The sequence below is a fragment of the Patella vulgata genome, chromosome 8 (assembly GCF_932274485.2).
Source record: "Patella vulgata chromosome 8, xgPatVulg1.2, whole genome shotgun sequence".
NCBI classification, from domain to species: domain Eukaryota; kingdom Metazoa; phylum Mollusca; class Gastropoda; family Patellidae; genus Patella; species Patella vulgata.
In genome coordinates this window covers 455,917-482,845 of record NC_065886.2, presented here as the reverse complement: position 1 = coordinate 482,845, position 26,929 = coordinate 455,917, and the positions used below count along the sequence as shown (strand labels likewise).

The 26,929-nt window shown below is 35.8% G+C and overlaps 1 long non-coding RNA gene across 1 annotated transcript; it reads left to right on the top strand.

Moving 5' to 3' along the window:
* Nucleotides 1–856: 856 nt before the first annotated feature.
* LOC126829995 (uncharacterized) lies at nt 857–24,415 on the top strand. Its single transcript, XR_007683638.2, has 10 exons — nt 857–891; nt 1,592–1,629; nt 5,186–5,260; nt 6,404–6,419; nt 7,969–8,012; nt 8,307–8,381; nt 10,138–10,242; nt 10,484–10,558; nt 11,474–11,520; nt 18,615–24,415. It is a non-coding gene; the product is annotated as an uncharacterized LOC126829995 (long non-coding RNA).
* The last annotated feature ends 2,514 nt before the right edge of the window (nt 24,416–26,929 follow it).

The window sequence follows — 26,929 nt, the reverse complement described above, 5'->3', positions numbered from 1 at the left end:
AGAGAGTGTACCCAACTATCTCAGTTTAAATCTAAACTGAAGACTCATCTGTTTAATAACTCATATAAATAGAATCATGTGCCTACCATTGTACAGTGTAGATATGACTGTACAGCGCTTAGAAATAACTATTGTTATAATGTAGCGCTTTAAAAATAAAATTATAATAATAATAATAATTATAACTGAAGAGCCCCGGGGAAGAACGCTCTAATTCACTCTTTCAACGAACCCCAGTTTATGGCGCCATCTGGTCGCAAATTGTATAAGCTTTCTGTGGCACAATCGATTTCAGGTAAAAACGATTGGAGTCACATCGAACCAAGGCCTTTCTGAAATGGCCTCTCGGACAAATACGTCCATCGTACCCTTTATGTGACCTTGGTTGAAATGTGGACGTCAGTTGTTGTACTGGTAATTATGATTCGTATTAAACATCATTTTGAAGTTGTAATTAAACCCACTCATTGTTCTGTTCGCGTCAAGCATTCTCGTCCAAAAGGTTTTTTTGCCTATTATGCGAAAAGACGAAAATGTGACTTAGATCGTTTTTCCCCGGGGCTCTTCAACTGTTATTGGTGTGGTAATATACCGTAGAAAGGGTAAGTTATACAAGTTACACACTTAATTTATTTTCATAATATGAACTCTTTGAATAACTAGAAAATTCAATATACAGTTGAGTAATTCAGTTTAGGAAATTTATATTTAAAAAATGCTTTACATCAGTCATATAAAAGTTAAATTCAAGAACCCCTTTCTATTTATGAGATATCATATTTGGTGTCCTAGAAAAAAAATTAAGCCTTTTGCATGATATCAAGCAAGACTGTTTATCATTGATTGTTTTGTTTTTCACACAGCAAAAAAAGACAGTTCCCAAGATAATGTGTAAGTATATTTATAGGTTTTAGAGTAAATCTAATCTGTCACAGTTCTGTGATTCCCTTTTTATTGGGTACAGAACTGAAACAATGTGAGGAGTGTGAATCAAAACGGAGATGTGACAAGTACTAATTTTATTTACCTCATGTTTGTCCCAAAATATCATAATTGTGCAAAGTGGATGCAACTCAATAGTTATATATATTTTTTTGTAAATTCACCTATGTCTCAGACATATTGTCATTCAGTTAAAGTTATAAAGTGATAATTACAGTCCCAAATATTGTCCATCAGTGACTGATTATTAGTTTTTATCCTTGGTCTTTATTTCTTGCTTGAATACAGTGGTACCAAAATTATTAAACACTGAAGAGGCACTCTCATCCAGAAAATAGATGTTATTAATTTTGAATAATATTATATTCACGATAACCTTAGATTCACCTTATTATAGAATAAACAAGAAATGACCAGTGATGATCTATTCAGAGTAATTTTAGGAGTTAAATATACTTCTGGACAACCTCTAAAAAAGTTTTATATCTCCGTAAGGACTTGAAAAATTTCTCTAAAATTCTTCACACAAGAGTTGGAGACTTTCCCAGCGATAATGACTCTTTAAATAATAGATAAATATTATTTTATTTGTTTCATGCTTGCTTGTTTCGCTTTTTTTTTCGTTTTATTATGTTTTAATTATTTTCAGTCATTTATCAAACAAAGAGAAGAAAAAGAATGAGCTTGGTAATGAATATATTTTATTATTTCCCATATTTTTGTTATTCAGTGTATGTAGATGATAAGATGTCTTTATTGTGTACAATTTAACGGGTTTAACCAGTATTTTAAAACCAGAAATAATGATTCACTTATTTATCATCTGATTTGAAATTTTTGTTTGTGTATTTGTACAAGGGTTATGAAATAAACAGATGGGCAAATCCAAATCATTGTATGATAAACTGTAAAAAAAAGAAACAATTCTTGCAAAATTAATTTCTGATTTAAATTACCGTACATGCTCTATATGTAATTATGGGTGCAGGCTGTTTCTTAACCTGGCTGTTTCGTACTTAGTTCATTCGTACCTCACTTCGTAACTCAAATTGATTCGTACCTTTTCCTATGCTGTTGAAATCAGTTGAAAGAAATTGAATATGCCGAACCAGAATTAGAAAATGCACGAGATTTGTACCTCAAATTGATTAGTTCCATCTCCTAAATCCAACGGCTGCGCTTAATTTATAAAAGTGGCTGCCGAACCAGAATTAGAATACACATGTGATTTGTACCTCAAATTGATTCGTACCATTTCCTATAATATGTTGTTGAAATAAATTGAAAGAAATTAAAAGAAATCTTTATGTTGTTAAAAGAAATTGAAATAATAAACTATAGTCTGGTGTTGACTATCGAACCCAATCTGCCCAGTGAGTTGTGATTATTGACGACAATTGATTGGTGATTGTTAAAGCAGTTTAAAAAACGGTTGAAAAAGTATTTAATCTGGTGTTGATTATTGAACCCATTCTGCTGGGTTGTGATTGTTGTGATTTGTGATTATTGACGATAATTGATAGGTGTTTGTTAAAGCGGTTAAAAACGATTGAATGTACTAAGAATGTGACACGCAATGTATTATTCATTACATAATAAACCTTAAATCAATTTAACTCACTGTAAGGTGGAACTGCATGCTTTCTGTTATAGTTGGGTTATTTGAGCCTAAAAATATCATGGACCGTATAATTATACGGTTATATCACGGGGTAATTCTGTTATTGAAACCCAACTGCATGAAAATGGCTTTCAGATTTATTTTAACAATTTCTTAACAAGAACACGATAGAGATTAGATTTCTTGATGAATGCTAGATCCTTATTCAATTTATTAAACAACCAAGTTTTCCTTTCGAATAATCTGCTGTTGAGGCATAGATGCTGTGTGGGCGTATCTCCACACTTTGCGTGGCTATCGTTCAAATTTCTTTTGAATCATTAGTGTCATAAGCAGAGGAACCCTATTTATTTTCGGCCGAACAACGAACCATATTGATTTGCAGCGCTCCCTGCCTTTTTGTTATGGCGTTATTCCTATTTTCCGGTAAACCTTGTGAACGGGTTAGAGCCCAGAGTTTTTCAAGATTTTTGATTTAAAATCTGCTCCGAAGCATTTGTGCCACAAGACAATAAACACTGTGTCTAGCTTTATTCTAAAACAAAATATGGTCTAAAACCCTGCAAAAAATGACAAAGCTAACGTGGTAGGGTTTTGAATTTCATATTTGTTGTGAAGTATTTTGGCCATAAGACGATGAACTCTATCGATTTTAATCATATTTCAAATTTAATGTAAATCATGGGTACCCTATCGATTTTCCGTTTATTCTTTCATTAGTTAGCAGTTTTCCTTTGTAACAAATGTTAGAGTATTTTTTTTTATATCAAATTTGGTGCGAAGTATTGGGCCAATGGTTGTTTCACAACGTGGAGACACTATCTAGGTCCATTTAAGGTTTCATATTAACTCGGGATCTCGAGAAAATTTACACAGGATGTCAATATCTCGAGAACATTAACTCGAATTCTCGAGAAAATTTAGACTGGATGTCAATATCTCGAGAACATTAACTCAAATTCTCGAGAAAATTTACACAGGATGTCAATATCTCAGGAAAATTATCAGGGGATTTCGAGAACATTAAATTGAGATCTCGAGAAAATTACCAGGTGATCACGGGATTTCGAGAAAGTATCACAGGATCGCAGGATCTCGAGACCTTCTACAAAATTTTGCATGACCCCAATACGCTACCGTAGTTTAGAGAAAAAAAAATCGGAATTTTTTTTTTGGGGGGGGGGGGCTGCCGAGACTTACTGAAAATCAACGGAATGAAGCCATGGTAAGGTCCAAGGCTGGCATGTTTACACGTGCTATTGCCAGACACTTCAATCGTCATCAGTCCACTATTGTAAGGTTGGTGGAACGTGTTCGAGTTACTGGATCAACACTTGACCGTCAACGTCCTGGTCCACAACGCGTTACAACCCAGGCTCAAGACCGCTACATCCGAGCCACTCATCTGCGTGACAGATTCCGCCCAGCGACTCGAACAGGTGCAGCAGTCGTCGGAAGACAAGGACCAGTAAGTGCCAACACCGTAAAACGTTCTCTAAGAGAAGTAGGAGTCCGTGCACAACGACCTTATGTTGGAGCTATCCTCAGGGATCATCACCGTCAGCGGCGTTTGATATGAGCTCAAGGGCACCAGACATGGAGAAGAGTAGACTGGCAAAGTGTGCTCTTCAGTGAGTCGCTTTCATCTTTATCATGCTGATGGCCGTCAACGTGTGTGGAGACGTCTTGGGGAACGTTTTGCAGACTGCTGCGTCTTCGACACAAATCGATGGGGTGGGGGAAGTGTAATGGTGTGGGGAAGCTTCACATTTCATCACCGGACCGCCCTACACATTTGCAGGGGTCGCGTTAATGCTGTAGCCTACCTCGATGATGTCTTGCAACCAATTGTTGTTCCGATGTTTCGAGCGCACCCACAACTTCAGCACTTCCAACAGGATAATGCACGTCCGCATACCGCCCGTTTTAGTATGGACTACCTGGCTGCTAACAACATCAATGTCTTGGACTGGCCAGCCATGTCTCCTGACATGGCACCGATAGAACATGTCTGGTATGAGATTGGACGTCGTCTGTATCGGAGACCACAGATCAGATACACACCATTGCTGCTTTAGAAGCTGCTCTTGTCCAAGAATGGAAGAATTTGCCCCAGGCCTTTTTTCAAACACTGGTAAATTCCATGCGACGTCGCTGCACAGCGTGTGTAAGATCCCGTGGAGGACACAAACGCTACTGACATCTGTGTCATACTTTTGGTTTTTGTTGTTATTGATGTGTTCCCATTTGAATATTGTTCACAATAAGAAGCAAAATAAATAAGATATGTTTACAAGATCATTTTGTTATACGTTTTCCATGGCGCTCAGTATATTTCAATTTCTTTCAAACACATTTAGGAAAACAAACTAAATCTCGTGCATATTCTAATTATGGCTCGGCAGCCAATTTCATAATTTTAGCGTAGCCATTGGATTTGATCAAATCGTTTCACCTTTATTTCAATTTCTTTTAACTGATTTCAACAACATAGGAAAAGGTACGAATCAATTTGAGGTACGAAGTGAAGTACGAAAAATGTGAGGTACGAATAAACTAAGTACGAAACAGGCAGGTTACGAAACAGCTGACATCCGTAATATATAATTATTAACATTTCAGTTATCGATGACAATTTAACATATGAGGGCAGCGATCATTTATTTGGACCCCAAAATGGAGCAGGAACTGGAAAAGGTATGTCATGAATTATGATTTTATTCCTTTATTTATTACTAGCAGGATACCCGGCTTCGCTCGGGGGTCATAACTCCGAAACCGGAAGTGGTAGACTAACGCCACCTGGCCTATGTTACTCCCCGGTCCGAGCTTCCCCTATACCACAAATTTCAGACTCGGGGCAGACCTAGTGTAGCCGCCAACCCCGAACAGACAGACAGGCAAACAGACAGACAAACGACAGTCACAAATATTAGTATACTAGCAGGATACCCGGCTTCGCTCGGGGGTCATAACTCCGAAACCGGAAGTGGTAGACTAACGCAACCTGGCCTATGTTACTCCCCGGTCTGGGCTATCCCTATACCCCAAATTTCAGACTCGTGGCAGACCTAGTGTAGCCGCCAACCCCGAACAGACCGGCTTCGCTCGGGGGTCATAACTCCGAAACCGGAAGTGGTAGACTAACGCCACCTGGCCTATGTTACTCCCCGGTCCGAGCTACCCCTATACCCCAAATTTCAGACCCGAGGCAGACCTAGTGTAGCCGCCAACCCCGAACAGACAGATACCCGGCTTCGCTCGGGGGTCATAACTCCGGAAGTGGTAGACAAATGCCACCTGGTCTATGTTACTCCCCGGTCCGAGCTACCCCAATACCCCAAATTTCAGACTCGGGGCAGACCTAGTGTAGCCGCCAACCCCGAACAGACCGGCTTCGATCGGGGGGTCATAACTCCGAAACCGAAGTGGTAGACTAACGCCACCTGGCCTATGTTACTCCCCGGTCCGAGCTACCCCTATACCCGAAATTTCAGACTCGGGGCAGACCTAGTGTAGCCGCCAACCTCGAACAGACAGACAGACAGACAGACAAACGACAGTCACAAATATATATATAGATTAGTAGTATTAGGGGTTTCATTTTTTTACTGTATGTCATCATCACCTGTTGATGTATAGCATTTCTATACTGTTGAACTATTTATATAATAACAATAACAGAACAAAGATAATTTGACTGATATTTTACATACCAAAAACTACCCACGGTACTTATATCTGATATTCTTGAATTGGTTAATTATATCGTTGATAACAAAGATAACCTTGCTATTCATGTTAGTTATAATATCAATAATTTATTTTTTATTTGTACAGGACAAACAGATAACATGTAAGTTATATATTATTCTTGTTTTATAGTAACGACAGGATAAGAAAACATATCAAAAATAACATCTCACCTTGGTCTATTGTCCTATTATTAAGAAAAAAGTCACTTCGCTAATAACGCAACGTCCATTAAAACTATCATCAACTGTCTTCATTTTAACACAATAATTGTACAAAAGTATACAATATATCAATGTATACTCAACTTGTGAACAATTCTGCTAGTCAATGTTAAAGTATTTCTGAATACGTTGATCATTTCATCATACCACTAGAACCGATACTAATGATTATGTAGTAGAAATGTATTCGCTGAGAGTACCTCAACTATCTTTTTTAATATCAATTGATGTACAGGGTTATTAAACGGACAGATAATGAAGCTTTTGAGCTGTCTAAACCTGATTCAGATATTACTGAACTTTTGGAATTCATCTGAAACAAAATGGTAACAGCCATGGGGAAAAATCATTTTCTCCCAACTAAGCAAAGTTTTTCCTCAGCGAATGTCTCTGTGTCCTTTAAAACATGTTCTATCGTAAATTTATCGTATGACTATACGTTCTGAAACGATTTTGGACGTATTTCGAAATATTAACAGCTATCACCCTTCAATAGAATTAATTGCGAAAAATACTTTGACGACGAGTTTACTTTCACTTAAAAACAATTTCCCGATACATTTGTTTTTAAGTGAAAGTAAACTCGTCATTAAAGTATTTTTAAAGAATAGTATACCCATCAACTCCTTTTTGTAAAGGTAATAACATGACTTAATGAATAAGATGATGTTATTTTCACCTGATGGCCTATACCTTTAATTCGGCAAGAAGTGGCGTGTAACTTGACAAGATTCAAATTACTATAAGAAACAAAATATTTTGGTGAAAAACCCTTAATATGATGAGTGTCTAAAGTCAGGGTACATTTTGTAACAAAACAAATGGCTTTTTTCTGCCCCCAAAACTGCCCCTGCCCGTTAAAGATACATTATAACAGTTCAAAAGTAGATGATGAAAGAAGAATATATTGAAAAATTCAGTCAAATTACTTTATTCTGAACATAGTTATCATCGTTGTAATATTTGACTAGAAATGGTAGCGAAATGCGTCTTCACCTTGGCCGACCGTTTGATTGACAGACGTTAACTCCACCTACATATCTCGATTATCAAGTAAAGTTTTCAATGGCATACGGAAACGCTTTACAGCAGCCTCGCTAAGTACACTCTATCATTTAGCCTCGATCTAACTGACGTATTTTCATCAGGTTGCCCCATACTTGATTTAATCAATTAGTGAAATCCTATTTAAATCCGAGCTGTAGTCGAGCCATCCGTGGGTCTACAGAGTTGATTTTGGGCTTGTTGTTTAAATAAAGATCTATTTTATAATTTCTATAACATCTGAAGCCTAAATTAAGACTTGCAATAATCAGATTTAGCTCTTGCATGATGCATGTTTAAAGAAGCTGTTTAATGATAAGCCATCAATCAATGGCTATTAATACCTTGATGAGTTACATTGAATTATTTTTTATTATATTTTAGTCCCATGTCATCTAACGTAAAGACAGGAAATGATAATAAAATGGGTAATGTACTTCTTTACTGTGTTCGAATCTTTTCTTTTTAAATCAGTTGTATTTGTGCGGAAAAAATATTTCAATCTCGAATGTTTTAAAGTTTTGTTTTCTCAGTGGAGTGTGGCAAGTAAAAGATAAATCAGGTTTTACATAAACAGTACCTCTACTCCCCCACTACCCAACCATCCACTTAACCCCTGACATTCACCCCTCAATACCCAACCACCCACTCCATCCATCCCTACCGTTCTTCTTTTATTCACTGTTATTACAATGTTTTATTTTATATTTTATGTTTATCAGTTATCGATGATAATCTCTTGTATGAAGGAAGTGATCATATTTTTGGATCTCAAAATGGAACTGAATCTGGAAAAAGTAAGTATCATAAATCATTTGTCTGTTGTGTTAAAAACTACAATTTATCATCTCCCTGTCTTCAATTCGTCTTGGGTCTGGTACAGACGTATTAGATCTAGTGGCAGGGATAGTATGGCTGGTAAAAACAATTCAACATGGAAGATACACTTCTTTTCATCTTGAATATTTCCTGTTAAAAAATATTAATAATATTTAAATCTTGAGAGATGTATCATAAAAACGTCGAAATTCATGCATACAATCATCAGCCACACTGCCGATTTTCTCGCCAAAGTATACACATCTGAAAGATGATGAAGAAAATGCTTGTAGAATAGTAAATGGAGATATTAAATAAGAGTTTGACGATGATGCTGTAAGAAACAAAATAACTATTATTACCAATATTCATAGTTTGTGAGTAGATACTATAATACAGATTATTATTAGAGATTAGGCTGGAAGGAGACACTTCGAGCTGTGGAACAAAATCCGAACCAATGATTTTTGTAAGGAGGTATGTACAAAGTATCCCAAGAAAAAAATCCACTGCAATCTGCCTTGGGCGTGACTAAGTCGACAACATCGTAGGAGACGAACCTATTTGATGTTATTACAAAAGTCTTTGGAGTTAAGTGAGAATAAAAATTTGAAAGGTTTTGGGCTGTTTTGTAGAAGACAGGGTCTAGAGAGCACACATATATGCATGTAACCTGGTTTTGGGTGGATTTTGATGGCGGCAGACGTGTCTCGGGTCTTTGGTTTGATGAGTAGAAATGGGGTCTTTCGTTACCCGTATGTAGTTTATTGTTCTTGAAGAGTGTTGGCAATGCTGACGCAGTCAGGTGTATCCATTATTATAGCTACTGAAAATACATGGGAGTGGCCATTTATGATTCTATGGAATATGTTGATTGTTTTCAGGTACATTTTATACTTTGGTCATGTGGTAATGTACATTAGCTTTTTGGGAGGAGTAATTAGATTTCTGACTGGGATACCCTACTATTGAAAAGGTCTGGCCATTGTCATTCTTATGCTGAGTATTTTGCAACAAGTTTCGTGTGATAAGAAAATGTGCTCATCTGACTTTGGTGTGGGGAAATAGGAACGTCTGGATGGGACATCAGGAAGTTTGCCCAATACTACCAAACATAATTGAAGTATTATGTTAGTTTCCCACAATAACGAGGTAGTATTTAGATAGTATTGGGTAGTAGTGTGTAAATCGCCCAGCCCAGTGGGGATACCCCACCACTGAAAATGTCTAGAGGTGGTCTTTGTTAATACATGTGAATTTGCTGAACATTTTTCAACATGTTTTGAGTGGTTAGTAAATGAGCTGGTGGGGTAGGGCGATTAGGGACGATGCTGAACATTATGCAACAAATTTCATGCAGTTGGTAAATGTGCTGTTCTAGCTTAGCTTTGTGGATGGGGCAGGGGCATTTATGGGTGTCTTTACAATTAGAATTTCCCAACATGCGAATTTACTGATTTTGTCAATCAGTCTAATAGCGGAAATGCATTTGTGATGCACAAACATATTCTCAGCATGCCGAAAAAGTGACGAAAATTTTTGGATTTTATAAGTCGATTAGGTACGAAAACCAGAACGCCTGTCCAAGGCCAATTTTAGTGGATTTTTATCTGTAGTTGTACTCATATAGACCTTTCATAAAAACAAGAATCATTTGTTTCGGATTTTTCCCCCAGCTCACCAAATCCAAAGTTCTCTTACCAGCCTAAGACCCGCTAATCTTTCTTTATATAGATGTAGAAAGAGGAATATTTGGTCAAACAACTTCATCTGAAGTTAAAAGAAACAGCACTACAGGTGGCAAATCAAAGAAAAGTAAAAAACCTCCAAAGAAACCAGGTAGGGTAGTTTATTTTACATCAGTTCAACATTAATTAAATATATCTATGCTGTTTCAGTTATAATTCTTATTGCTATTCTGACAGTATCTATTCTATCAGGATAACTCAGTAATAGCTTTACTGTAGACAGTAATACTGCTATTCTAACAGTATCAAGATAACCCAATAATAGTTTTACTGTAGGCTACTGCTAGTATTCGCAGGTATACACATTATTTGATATATAAATGTTTTATCAGATCCTGAAGCTATCTACACAGAGGTTATTAAGAAAAAGACTGGTCAAGATAATAAAACTGCTAGTGCGGAGAGAGGTAGACCAGTAAAAAATTCATATTATGCATGTTTTCTGTTTTGTTCAAATATTACACATATTCATATATCTTCTCATAAATATAGGCAACACATTCTAGTTTAAATTCTATAGTGTTTAGTCAAGGTCTACCTTCCAAATATCTATCAGTGTTCGCACACTTTGTTCCCAATTCTTTTTAACACTAATTATGGCCAAGGGTCGTTTGTATTTTGGAATGGTGATTATGCTCCTTTGTTTTTTTTGTTTGATAATCTTTAATTGTTGCAAAGTTTCCTACATTTTCTATTTGTTTTTTGTCATTCAGTAGTCCTTATAGAGCACAACATTATTCATGTGAATAAAGTTTGCAGAGGTTTAATTTGCATGAGCCATTACTCTTTATCTGTACTTGACTCTTCCACCTCTAGTCTATCCTATTTTAAATCCTTATATATTAAGGAGGCAGTGTGTTACTGACCACTTGGTGTCCCTCAGTGCTTCCAACTTTTTTTTGTTATCTCTGTACTTTTTATCAATAATCTTGTAACTGCAGTAGCTTTTGTTAATTTTAACTTTGTAGAATCTTGTGAATATTCTACCGATAAACTCATGTTGTGATCTGCTTAAAATTTAGATACACTGTTTAAAATGGTGACATGAAAAATATGTATAGAGTTTCAACAATTTCTGTTAAATTATATCTGACCTATCTGTGTGGATTTCTTTTTTATATTTAAAAAGGCTCAATTTGTGGATATTTTATTAGGGTGCATCTGAAAGCAATTCTAACATAGCCTACTAATAAGTAAGATGTGATAATGGACATAAAGTAACATTTTGTTCAAGGTTATAATATGGAAGCTGATGTTTGTGTCTATTGTAGTAATATAGATTATATTCTTTGAACTGTTAATTTATCAAATATTTTTCTTAGGAAATTATGAAAACTCTGATGTCAAAGCGAAACCAACTACTCCAAAGGTAAGTTAGCTTCTTTGTTGTACAAAGATAAAAAATGGTGACGTAATTATACATGTGCCTGAAAGTCACTGAAGTCAGAAACATATGTCTGGATGTCAACAGTTTAAAGGACAATATTGGTGTCAGCCATTATTATATATTTGACAGAACTGGTTAAACAGATTCCAATTATAATTTCAACACAGAAACCATTGCAACGGTAGGTGTGTAACGAACATTTGAAGAAATAGGAAGTGACGCGAAAAGCGACAAACACAAGTTATCCTTCTATATAACTGACTGAAGTAACGAGACTGTGGGAGAATATCTGACAATTCAAAAAAAATAATTGGCTGTCACTAGATAAGAGAAAATGAGAAAAATAGAAAAGGCCCATGCATTCCCTTGCTTTTTTTTATTCATTCTATACTTAATAAAAACACGGTAATGCAAGGACTTTTTCTAATTTGTTTGTTTTCTCTAACCTAGTGACAGTCAATTTTTTTTATAAATTGTCAAATCATATATCAACTTTTCGTCTTCAACGGGATTATCAGTGAAATGAAATTCGCTTGCGTGTCTGTTATGGCTCGTTACTTCAGTCAGTTATATAGAAGGATAACTCGTGTTTGTCACTTTTTGCTTCACTTTCCGTTTTTTCATATGTTCGTTACACATCTACCGTAACAATGATCTCTGTGTTAAAATTATCTTTGGAATGGGTTCAACAAGTTCTTTCGGATATGTAATGATGGTTGACTCCAATATTGTCTTTTAATACTGTGTCTGTTATTATGTATCAGTATCAGTATCGCCACATATTATCACGAAAATCAGACTAAATAATATTCTCTCAAAGTAGTGATATCACAGACAAGTTAGTGTTAGACAGTCATAACCCCTGTTAAATAGCTGCTTCCAATAGTAATACAAGGATGGGCCAGACAGTCATAACCCATGTTATATACACGGTAACATGCATAGTGTGTAGAACCTATCTCTAAGTATTGACTAACTGGCCTATGGGTTAGAATATCTATATATGAAGTAGAAAGGGTTCATTGTGGTTACTATTCATGGAAATTCGTGAGAAATATACTTGTTTTGTCAGTAGTCGCTTAAACCCGTCAGTATTTGTACCGTACGTCAGTATTCCTATAAATGGTCAGTAATAATCATAAGGTGAGTATTTAAGTCAATTGGTTAGTATTCCTTACTTGTGTCAGTATGTAAAAATAACGTGAGTAATTAAACAAACGTGAGTTAAGCCGACCATATCACTAGTCAGGCGCGTGCGGGAGAAATAGACAAAAGCGTGACTAATTAAGAAACCGTCACTATTTGACCTCTTGGTCACTATCAGAGTGAAACTGCCAGTTATCTTTGATGTGCGTCAGTAACTGGATCCGACGCCAGTAGAGCGTGAAATCGTTAACTATATAAATTTTTGTTAAGTATTGTTAGTGAGTATCGTCGCTACATGCTGAATAAATTATTAATTAATTATTTACTAATATTCTCGAATCGGGAAATGTTTTTAAACAATAATGGATGACAGTCAACAATAGGAATGTTTTTAAACAATAATGGATGACAGTCAACAATAGGAATATTTGTCGGTGATTTCTGCAGAATACGGCGCAATGTGTAGTGTTATTTAATTTACAATTTATATTTATTCTCGTTATATAACATGCGGATTGGCACATGTTTTGGGACTTGCGGCACTTTGATATCTGTATGGATTAAATTTGGAATCACTGTATGCATTAAATTTGGAATCACTGTATGGATCAAATTTGGAATCACTGTATGGATTAAATTTGGAATCACTGTATGGATTAATTTTGGAATCAATGTATGGATTAAATTTGGAATCACAACTAATGGTTAAAAAAAAAGATCAACACAAATCTGTTTTCACTAATTTTATTTAAACAGATAATATACTATTCAAAAAAAGTAGGGGATATTTGATTTTTAAGTGTTATTAAAGTCACCTAATGAAACTGACGATGAAACAAATGACAAAATGAAATGAAGTTCACATTCATCGATTTATTCCAAATGATCTTAGACTAAGTAAGGCACAGACTGACCATTATAAGGGTAAAATGATACCCGGGTTCAAACAGCAAAGTTACCACAGCATCACAACCAAGTCAGTAACGGGTAAATCCTCCTAATGAGACGTCTAAGGTCATTTTGGTCCAGATTGTCCCATTCCTGTTGCAACGCAGCAGCAAGTTCTTGGACATTGGCAGGACGTTGTTGACATTGACGTAACCTCTGTCCAAGCATGTCCCAGACATGCTCGATGGGGGAGAGGTCGGGACTCAGTGCTGGCCAAGGTAATGTGGTGATGTTCTGTTGTTGGAGGTAACCTGTAACGATCCTGGCCCTGTGACATCTTGCGTTGTCATCCTGGAAGATGAAACGGCGGCCATGACGTCGTGCGAACGGCACAACATGGACTGCCAAGATGTTATCCCGGTAGTACTGGCCTGTAACACGCCCTGCAACAACATGTAAAGCCGTTCTTCCAGCAACAGTGATGCCTCCCCACACCATAACAGAACCACCCCCAAATCGATCATGTCTGATGACGTTAACGTCTTGGAAGCGCTCGTTTCGACGACGCCACACCCTCCTACGTCTGTCCAAAAAATCAACAGTGAACCTTGACTCATCTGAAAACATCACATTGCTCCAGCGTCGATTATCCCAGTGTTGACGATCCCTACACCAACGACGTCTTGCCTGAATGTGATGATCTCTCAAACAAGGGATCACGCGAGGACGTCGGGCGCGAAGGTGACCCCTATGCAGTCGATTCCGAATCGTCTGGCCACTCACTCTCACACCAGTGTCTGTTTGAAGACGAGCGCTGATCTGATTTGCTGTGATGACACGATTTCTCAAGGCCAAGGTACGGATAAATCGATCCTGGGCTTGAGTTGTCGCCCTTGGTCGACCTGAGTGTGGTCTGTCCTGTACAGATTGTGTATCACGGTATCTGGACCATAGCCTGCTTATGACAGACTGAGAAACATTCATCGTCCGCGCCACAACCGCCTGTGTTGTGCCGATCTGTAGCATGCCAAGGGCACGTAACCTTTCATTTTGGGTAAGCCGACGCATATCAAAATTTGTTTTCTGGTCACTAAAACAATTAAACTGATGTTTCCACCCTGGAATTCAATGCCACAATGACTGTAACATTCAAAGTCAGAGTCGTGCAAATCTTGGGTTGGACCCCCATGATGATCCCAAGCATCACCTGCATTCCATGCGGTAGCTATTGGTGCGTTTGGGCGTCACATGTAACTGGAAATGTTTCTTCTGTTAGGTTCTATAGTGACTTTTTTCGTAGTCATTTCCATATTTTAGTATTATGCCCCCAAAATCAAATATCCCCTACTTTTTTTGAATAGTATATGATAGCAGATAACAGAAATAATGAATTTCATATACGTACATACAAGCTGAAATTCTGATCACTGAACAATCGTGTGAATATCTATATACATTATTAATGGTATCTTCAGATTTGCAACATATTACAAACCGATTCCTGTTTTTTTAAAAAAAAACCCATATAATTCAAATGTCAACCCGACCATTTCAAGAATAATTGTCCGTGTCAAGGCGACTGCAGTTCGATTGCTTTATTTAAAAAGATAACTGATATTAAACTATACAACTGACTGAGCTATTCAGGGTTCATATTGGAAATATTTTGGTGTCAAGGCAACTGGAGTTCGGTTGCTTTATTTAAAAAGATAACTAATATTAAACTATAAAATTGACTGAGCTATATCCGTTTGAGGTTGTTTGAGCAAAAGCAAGTTAAAGATATCGTTATGTTCTAAAAAAAAATCACATAGCAACCACGCCATATAATTGTTAATTTTTGTTTAATATTTCTCTCGGTGTTATAATTTAGAACAAAAGAGAATAGTCCATACATTAGTAATGTAGGTCTTGTATATTAAACTTTTATGGGAATAAATTTTTTTAATCTCACCACTTAATTAGCACCTTGGTGTTAGATCAGGAGATTAAGAATGTTGATTGGGTAATCGAGTTTAGCTTCTTGATTATCAAAGAAGCCGTCACAGCTAAGCGTATATTCTGTGACCTTAGTAACATGACTCAATTAAAATAAGGTTTTGAGCGTACGATAGGTCTACTTTTATTTTCAGGTACCGGAATGGTATCAGAATCAGAACCCCAGATAGGGTAATGAACGTAACCATGATATCACAATGGTGTCTGGGCCGCACATTTTAAAGTATTGTATGGGTTTTAAAACTCGTTTGTATTCGTTAAAATTGGGATTATCGGTAATTCATAAACTAGAGATTCACGGCTTCACAGCGATGCCAAGTATTACTTAAGGAGACTGATCGGTCGGCCCTCTGCATTATCTATTTTTGTAATATAGTTAGAATGGCCAGCTCTTTATCTAAATCTTAGTATTGAACATGCTTTACGTTTAAATATTCCAGACCCACTGGTTGATGGCTATCTTAAAATTTTGTGGTTTAGTTAACAGGAATAGAGATGAGAAGAACGAGACAGAACAGATACAGGTAGACGAGGAGAAAAAAAAGCTTTTGACAGAGCGCGGCCATTGCTCGGATGATGGTAATCTTTACGAGGAAAAGATTGTCACAACAATGAAAACGCAAGAAATGAAATGAGGCTTAATGTCCTGGGCTTATGAAGACTGCCATATGCCACACAGTGTGGCGGTACTATGGCCTACTCTTATATTGAATTCTAACTACCAATTGACCTTTTACGTGCACGCCAATGTATGCACAGGATCTTGTTTTTTTGTCGCACCCGAACGACAAGACAGCCGTCCTTGTCACGCCCTCCGCCCTTCACCACTGATGAGGGGAAACCACGCCGGAAAATCCAGATGAACTTTCTCGGCTTATGCAGGGAGCGAACACGCGACCTCCTTCCTGTCTAGCGAGCCAGCGTCTTTATTTTTATCTTACCCACTTAGCCACCATGGCTCCCCGAAACATACAGGAGCGAATTTACGAACAAGTGTACGTAGAAGTAAAACGGTGATTTGTTTTGATGGAAGAGTTGCAAAATTGATTACAGCTCACAGGAAACTAAAATTTTGTAATGTGGATTTGGTATCGTTTTACTATTATGCAAGAAAAGAAAATATGAATTCAAAGAACTATATCAACCTTCGTTTTTTATCCGCGCCTCTCTTGCACGTGTACCAAGATGATAAATTGTGGAAACTCTCTCTCCCTCTCTGGATAGCTATAACGTGGATGGGTATGCTGTGGCGGTCTTCATTTAATTTTATGAATTGTTTTTATTGAATGGATGATGTTTTCAAAAGGTAATAAAATTAACTGCCAAACGACTCGTTATCCCGTCAGGTTGCACAAACATTGTAGAACATTTGGCAGCTCAATTTGTGAATTTTTGTATTTCAATCTTTAATACTTATTCCTTTAAAGTAAATAAAATAAAGTGCCAAACGAACGATTTGTTACCCCGTCGGGTAGCGCATTCATGCGTAGAACGTTTGGCATTGTATAGTATACCATATAATATGTTATTACTATTTTCATCGTTATAAATACTTTTTAAAAATTGTTATAAAAGCTAACTTCTCAAAGGTAAAAAGATATTCACATGACTATTCTGTGCTCATAATTTCAACCTACATGTTTGTTTCAGTAAAAGCAGTGAAAATATATTTACTTTGTTCTTTCTTAACCATTAGTTGTCATTCCAAATTGAATCCATACAGATATCAAAACATAATAATCAAGAGGCTAAACTCGATTACCCAATCAACATTCTGAATCTCCTGATATAACACCAAGGTGCTAATGAAGTGCTGAGATTAACATTTATTCCCATAAAAGTTTAATATACAAGACCTACATTACTAATGTATGGACTATTCTCTTTCGTTCTAAATTATAACACCGAGAGAAATATTAAACAAAAATTGACTTGCTTTTCCTCAAACAATCTCAAACGGATATAGCTCAGTCAATTTTATAGTTTAATATTAGTTATCTTTTTAAATGAAGCAACCGAGCTGCAGTCGCCTTCACACAGACAATTCTTGAAATGGTCGGGTTAACGTTTGAATTATATGGAGTTTTTTTTAAAAAAAACAGGAATCGGTTTGTAATATGTTGCAAATCTGAAGATACCAATAATAATGTATATAGATATTCACACGATTGTTCAGTGATCAGAATTTCAGCTTGTATGTACGTATATGAAATTCATTATTTCTGTTATCTGCTATCATATCTGTTTAAATAAAATTAGTGAAAACAGATTTTGAAATCGCCGACAAATATTCCTATTGTTGACTGTCATCCATTATTGTTTTTAAAACATTTCCCGATTCGAGAATATTAGTAAATAATTAATTAATAATTTATTCAGAATGTAGCGACGATACTCACTAACAATACTTACCAAAAAATTTATATAGTTAACGATTTCACACTCTACTGGCGTCGGATCCAGTTACTGACGCACATCAAAGATAACTGTCGGTTTCACTCTGATAGTGACCCAGAGGTCAAATAGTGACGGTTTCTTAATTAGTCACGCTTTTGTCTATTTCTCCCGCACGCGCCTGACTAGTGATATGGTCGGCTTAACTCACGTTTGTTTAATTACTCACGTTATTTTTACATACTGACACAAGTAAGGAATACTAACCAATTGACTTAAATACTCACCTTATGATTATTACTGACCATTTATAGGAATACTGACGTACGGTACAAATACTGACGGGTTTAAGCGACTACTGACAGCACGTATATTTCTCACGAATTTCCATGAACAGTAACCACAATGAACCCTTTCTACTTCATATATAGATATTCTAACACATAGGCCAGTTAGTCAATACTTAGAGATAGGTTCTACACACTATGCACCCAGCAGTGATAGATGCTTCCAGTAGTAATTAGAGGTTGTCAGCAGCAGCTGTGTTGTGTGTAGGTAACTCTTCAGGGTTTGAGGATACCTCTATCTATATTCATCAATGTCGTTATATATCAATCACAGTTTATTTATGATTTTCTATTCTTATCCAGAAACCAGCTATCAACAAGGAGGGATTGAATTATGCTGATGTTGTTTTCACGAACAAAACACCAGCTAAAGATGTGAAACCAGTTTATCATGAGGCAGTTGAGTATGCTGGTATACAGACTGGTGTTCGAGGACCAACTCCACCACCTGTTTCTGATAGCAGTGATGATGATGACACACCACCACCTGCAGCACCAGCACCTAAACCAAAGACAAAGCCAATGAAAACTAAGTAGAATTAAATTGAAGAATCTAGATGGATCGCACGATCTACCCAAATCTCTTTCAAATCATGATCTAACCCATTATCTCTTAAATCATAATATACTCCAATCTCTTTCAAATCATGACCTACCCCCAATCTCTTTCAAACCACGATCTACCCCAATCTCTTTCAGATGTTAAACTTTTTGATTGAACATTCTGTACATTACTGAATAGATCCAATAATGACATCAAAAACATGAAACACAATGAAAATCTTTTAGCTCCTTGACTGTCTTCAATCATAAGACAGACAGACTTGATTTAATTTTAGTAAATCTTTCTACCCAGCCATGTCATCTCCATTAATTGATGTGGTATTATAGTTAATCATACTCCCTCAAATCAACAGAGGATTGTTTTTCATTTTCTGTGTAAAACAATTGTCAGTTGAATATCCCCACGTAGATAATTAGGATCTTGATTGTGTAATGTAGAGAACAAGCTATACTGTTCTAAGTTTATATGTTTTTGTTGCTAGATAACTTACATTTATTATCCTTAACTGACTTTTTATTGTTTTAAGAGTCTTTCATAGTTTAACTATTATCTCTGTCTTATTATATAGGCCTCCGAGCAAAGAAGTACACCGGGGGGGGGGGGCTTCATACTAAATCAGAGGCAAATGTCCACGTGTAACACAATAACAGGCATTTATTGTTTAGTATTTGTTGACATCAAGTCACAACGTGAACATATTGGTATGGTATGGTAAAGTATAGTATAGTATAGTATTTATTGACATCAAGTCACTACATACATATATTAGTATAGTATGGTTTAGTATAGTGTACATTTAATGTGGACGTATATTGTTGTCACCGGCATCTATCTACCCCTTGTTCGTAGTCAAATATCTACAATACTTGTCTGGCCCGGGGTTTTGTCAGATACTTAACGATTTTTACATTGATGCTTCATGTGCACCAACTGGGCTAATGAAGGTGGGTATACCATATGATATGAGGGAAATTTTGTCAGGAAAGTCAAGTGGGAGTCAGGAAGAACCTTTATTTTTAGACATGAAATTTTGTAAATGTGATACATGGCATGGCTCATGGTAGAAGTCTTATGTATGTGATACAGCTCCTGGCTAGTGGTAGAAACTTTGTAAAGTGATACAGGGCATAGCTCACGGTAGAAATCTTGTAAGATTTGAGTATAAGGATGAACCCTATTTATTTAATCTTAAATTTGACTTTCAAAGCTTTTAAATATATGGAACTTTTTGAAGAATTGTACAGTATTAGATTTGACTTCTAAAGCTTTCGAATATGATATTTTAGAGCATGTGAATATATGCTGGATTGATTCCCTGTAGAATTGTGAGGGATTTACTTAGACCTTTAAGAATTTGATTAGCGGGATTTGTTGACATTGAATTAAGGGCTACAATAAACGACTTTGCTGTTGGTTATTTAGAACTGGAGTGAGCGACTTTGCTGTTCGTAAGCAAATTAGGGAGTCGGACATGCCCTTGTCTATGTTTTGTTTTATAAATAATTTGTAATAATTGTTTCTACTTAGCAGTATTATAAATATTATTGTTATGATAATTAAAGTTAAATATATTTTATTTATGTTTGATATATGAGCTAATGTTGTTTATTCTCAACTGAATTTTTATGAACCAATCTGTATGGCATAAGCTAATGTTGTTTATTCTCAACTGAATTTTCATTTACCAAGTTGTATGATATGAGCTAATGTTGTTTATTCTAATTGAGTTTTCATATACCAATCTGTATAATATGCTTAACTTTGCATTAAGTATGACATGTATAATTAACATAATATTTTATTTTTAAGTATGACACAGGATATAGTTAACTATTTTAAGTGACCGTCACTAATTTAGAATTGACTTTCTCATTCTTTCTGTTGTTTGTTTTAATCAGAGATTTTCAACAAGCCAACCACAAAATATTTATAGAAATTAAATTAATAAATAGTTATATTTTTACATTCATTTGTGTACCATACAATACCTGGTTTAGCTTGGTTCCTTGTGTATATGTATATTGATTTATAACAGAAGAGATTTGATTTATTATGTTGCTCCACTTTGTTTTATTGTCTTTATATGAAATAGTTAGCCCAGTCGATACAGACAAGTAGGACGTTAAAATCATTTTATTTTAATTTATTTATATAAAACACTCTGTTAGAGATTGTATTCAACAACTGACTGGTTAGAGATCGTATTCAACAACTGAGTGGTTAGGATCAGTATTCATCTGTGATTTGGTGGTGTTTTTATACTTATTTTATTATCAGATCTAGCACAGATCGATTGAATACAATATGGTATAATATATACATTTACTGTTTTATATGTAAAAATAACAAGATTAAGGTAAAAAAAAAAAGAAGGTACCAGTCACACCCATAGAAAATGAAGGTTAACATTATAGAATGAATATATATTTTTAGATTTCTTGTTTATGCATTACCTTTATGTTATTGTTAATCTTGTATCCGTTTTTAAATATATAAATTGATAAATAGTTATTTGATTTGATTTGTATTATTCATTTATAATACTCATTACAATTATTTTACATTCCTGGTTTTTTTTTTAATTTGTAAGTTTATGATATTCTGTGTTCTCAAAATATTATTTTAAGCTGTTTTTGTAGTTTTTGTCCCCCGCCTTTCGAAGAAAGCAGGGGACTATTAAAATGGGTTCGTCCGTCTGTCTGTCTGTCTGTCTGTCTGTCTGTCCCGTCTGTCTGTCCCGTCTGTCTATCCGTCACACTTTTTGGGACACAATAACTCTCTTCCTAATTGAGCTAGAATGTTCAAACTTGGTGTATGTGTTTATTAGGTCAATGCCTTGATGGAGTTCGAAGATGAGCATTTTCCGCTTAGGGTAAGCAGAGATAAGCAATTTGATTGGTTGATGCTTTGGGACACGATAACTCTCTTCCTAATTGGGCTAGAATGTTCAAACTTGGTGTATGTGTTGATTAGGTCAATGCCTTGATGGAGTTCGAAGATGAGCATTTTCCGCTTAGGGTAAGCAGAGATAAGCAATTTGATTGGTTGATGCTTTGGGACACGATAACTTTTAATTGAGCTAGAATGTTCAAACTTGGTGTATGTGTTTATTAGGTCAATGCCTTGATGGAGTTCGAAGATGAGCATTTTCCGCTTAGGGTAAGCAGAGATAAGCAATTTGATTGGTTGATACTTTGGGGCACGATAACTCTCTTCCTAATTGAGCTAGAATGTTCAAACTTGGTGTATGTGTTGATTAGGTCAATGCCTTGATGGAGTTCGAAGATGAGCATTTTCCGCTTAGGGTAAGCAGAGATAAGCAATTTGATTGGTTGATGCTTTGGGACACGATAACTTTATTTTGTTTTGTTTTTTATTTCGGCGGGGGACATCAGCCTCACTGTTGGCTTGTTTCCATTTATTAAGGTTGATTAAACATGGCATCTACAACTCAACTGAGTGTTGCAGCTAATAACGCAAAGGGACACGGGTAATCCCTATAATTATATGGGCACCCCATGCATAGAATTTAAAACGCCACAGGACTTGAAGCATGTAAAATAGTTAAATTTCCAACTACTGATTTAACATTCCATGGATAAATAAAATATTTGCATAATAAGATATTAGAATTTGTTTTGTTTCTTTTCCTCCACTTAAACGTATGTTATACTGCTGACTATACACAAATTCAGGCAACCGAATTCTGGGTAACTGAAGTAGCACGTACAGGTATTGGGATTTAAACATATTTTAAAGCCACAACACTAACTTTATATTGCTCACTTATTTTTTGTATTCTGATATTTTTGTAGGTTTTTATAGATATCATTGGTTCCGCTTGATATGTTTACAGTTAATACTGAATAATTTTGATAGCTTGTATTTAGACTGTTTTAACACTAAAACTGAATTTTACAGTTGGAACTAGTACTGCTGATATTAATTTAATCATTCCTTTTGTAAGCTATTGTAACTTATATCAATTATATTTACTGATGAATAAAACTTTCACCTTAGTTATACAATGCATGACCACGTAAAGAAATTGGAAAATTATCTTATTTATATAATAATAATAATAAAAATGTACCGTATATTTTTGGAGACACAATTTAAATATTTTTTTTATGTCCTTGGGTCCAGGCTATGTTACCAGGGACTCATTTTATCTATTGATTTTCAGCTTACTAAAATAATCGTTAATTATATATTTTTGCTATTTTATTATAAAATAATTGTTCATTATATATTTTTGCTAATGAATGTAATATTCATAAAAATTTTATTGACAGGTTCTTGTTGGACATATATTTTAACTGTCCTTAAAGATTCATTTAAAAACAAATTATTTTGTAAATATCTGTTACATTCATTTGAAACAGGAGGAACAGCTTGTTCCATTATCCATACTTGTTATGATAAAATTAAAATTTAGGCCACCTCTAAAACAATTCGGTCATGATCAACAAATTAATGTATCATTAACTGGGCCGGTATTACAGACCAATTTATAATTAAGATTGTTTATTACAGAGATTTGTAATTAAGATTACGCAGTTGTTTTTGTCCCCCGCCTTTCGAAGAAAGCAGGGGACTATTAAAATGGGTTTGTCCGTCTGTCTGTCTGTCTGTCTGTCTGTCACACTTTTTGGGACACAATAACTATCTTTTTAATTGAGCTAGAATGTTCAAACTTGGTGTAGGTGTTTATTAGGTCAATACCTTGATGGAGTTCGAAGATGAGCATTTTCCGCTTAGGGTAAGTGGAGATAAGCAATTTGACTGATTGATGCTTTGGGACACGATAACTTTAGTTCTAATTAAGTGAGAGTGATGAAACTTAGTGTATAGTTTCATTACATCAATACCGTGACTAAGTTCGATAATGAACATTTTCTGCTGAGGGTAAGCAGAGCGATAAGCAATTTCATTTGGCGAGACTTTGAAACACAATAACTCTCCTTCTAATTGAGGTAGAACGTTCAAACTTGGTGTAGGCATTCATTAGGCGAATCCCTTGATGGAGTTCGATGATAAAGATTGTCTGCTTACGGTAGGCAGAGACAATCAATCTGATTGGTTGATGTTTTAGGGGCACGATAACTTTGGTTATATGGAGTGAGAGCGATGAAACTCTGAATATAGATCATTATATCATTACCTTGACTAAGTTCGATTGTACGAATTTTCTGCCTGGGCTAAGGAGCGATAAGCAATTTGGAACATAACAACTCTGCTTTTGATTGAGGTAGAATGTTTATTAAGTGAATGTCTTGACTGATTTCAATGATTAACATTTCAAGTTAAAGCTAAACAGATCTAATCAATTTCATTGGTCGATGCTTTGTGACAAGATAATCTTGATTCTATCTGATAGATAGTGATGAAATTTAGTGTGTAGTTTGATTGCTCGATACTTTTGAAAAAAAATAAATGTGCGATTAATTAATATGTGTCATCTATTTATTTTGTGATTTCGGCGGGGGACATCAGCCTCACTGTTGGCTTGTTTTCATAAATAAAATTATTGTTTGTTTGACTATTGTTATTAATAGATGCAAACCGATTTAATACGCCCACATTTTAGTGAGGGCATATTATGTCGCAATCCTGTCCGTCTGACCGTCCGTTAAAATTGGCTTGTGAACACAATAAAGGCTATAGTCCGGTAGTTCAGCTCTGAACGTATAGAGCGGGAGCCCAGGGTGATAACCTAGCTGAAAAGTGAACCAATTTTCTTCTATATGGTATCAATGCATGTATATCTGATTTCATCAGAATGTAATTCTGCCGGGTTTCAGGTACTGGGTGTGGTATTCCATGCCCAAAATGCCATGCCCCCCCCCACCCACAACTAGGCTAGATTGGCTCAAAAGTGTACCACACGAAAATCTTACTGCAGTGTACCGTACATCTTCAGGTGTTATAAGACCACTTTGACAGACATTTCTAGTGGGTCCCTGTGAACGCCGGAACAATGTAAATGAACATCTTAGTGAGAAAATAAGACCGTATGAGCGACACAACATGCTGTTAAAAAATATGTCCCCTTCTTCTAAACGACTTGACAGAGGCCATTGAAATCTAAATATAGGGTAACGCACAAATTTACAATCTCAGCCATATAAGATGAAACGAAATTTAGGTAAGCCTACTAGGGGAAAGTAATTGAAGTTTTTAGAAAAGTTCAGAATCTTCTGTCATTTATTGCTTTGCCTAGCCCAATTACAATAATTTACAATCAAATTGTTTCAAAAATCCCATTTTTTTCCACCCAGGTTTACCTAAATTTCGTTTCATCTTATATGGCCGAGTTCGTAAATTTCGTCGGCGCTCTACTTCCTGGCTCCGGAATTATCCCCTCCTTTGTCGATAACATTGCGAACGCGATAGGGGCTACATTTTTAAATGAATATTTGGCTGTAAGGATTGGGGTTATGAGAGGATAAACCCTATCGATTTTCATCTTCCTTGGACTTATGTTCTACGACCTTTCGTACCCGAGTTATGGCCCCTTTTCCGAAAACCATGGTAACACGATAGAGGCTGTAGTGTTCAACAGATTGTTTAACGGATTCTTATCAAATTTGATGTGAAGGATTGTGATCATATCAAAGTTATCCCTCCTTAACCGAACACCTCGTGAACGTGATAGAGTCTATATTTTTTGGCGAAATGTTTTCAAAAGGTGTGAAACAGTGGTCATGAGAGGACGAATCCTATCGATATGCAGCGTTCTACGATTTTCCGTTCCGGACTTATATTCGTCCTTTGTTATAATCCTTTGGGGTCACGAGAGAATGAAACCTAACGATTTTTAGCTATCCACACCTTTCCGTTCCGGTGTAATCTCCCCTAAGTCAATAACCTTGGGAACCCAATAGAGGCTACAATTTGAAACGTTTTTATTTTCTGTTTGGGTTTGAAGCATTGTAGTCAAGAAAGGACAAACCCTATCGACATTGCGTGTACCGTGACTCCGTTCTGGAATTATCCCACTTTGCCGAAAACTTGTGAACGCTATTGATTTTCAGCGTGCGTGATGTTCTGTTACGTTGTCCTCCTCATTTTCCGAAAATATTGTGAAGGCGATAGACGCTATAATTTTTAACAGATTTCTTTCACCTTTTGGCGGGAAGCATTGGGGTCATGAGAGGATGAACCCTATCGATATTAAGGGTTCTGTGACTTTCCGTACCGTAGTCACCCCCAGCTATAGAGGCTATAGTTTTTGACAGATTGTTGTCCAATTTGGTGTGAAGCATAGAGGTCGATTTTCAGCGTTTCGCTACTTTCCAGCTCCCTGACAAAGTATAAAAGTACGAATCACAGCAAATATAAATGCGTATGAATATAAATAACTTCAAATATAAGTGTATAAAATATTTATAAATATAAAAAAACCGCATTAATAAGCTAGTAAATATACAGATGAAATATCAAAGTATTAATCTATTTATACGATTCTGGATAAATACCTACTTGAAAAACGTGAAAATAAAATATATATACGAATTATTTTTTGTACACGAATTTTTTTTATATGTATTAAGGCACATAGTTATAACTACACATGTAGATTTTGATAAGGACTGAGTTGCTGATAAGTGTTGGTATCCATAGTTTGTTTATCCAGTACCTCATATGGTGATGCTGTTGTAGATGTGTTGATATAGTCAAGGTTAACGGCATCTCTAGTATTGGTTGCATCAACTCGGTCATAAACTGGTGGTATAGGTGGTATATCAGACAGGGTAACGTTGTCTGTACGATTGGTTGTATCGTTAGCCACCGTTTGATCTACTGTAGAAAACACAGTTGATTAATTTATAAATACAGAACACTATGAAGACAATTCTGGTGCACGTTTAACTACACAGTTGATTATGAGACACGTTAATTTCAATTACAATATGTCCACAGAAAAGTATCCTTTCAATTATCCTTAAAATATTTTCTTCACTAAATAAAGCTTTTTGATAAATGCGCGATTAACTTGAGAATTCCCCGATTTAACATGCAGTAGTCAAACCAAAACATTTTGTTTAAC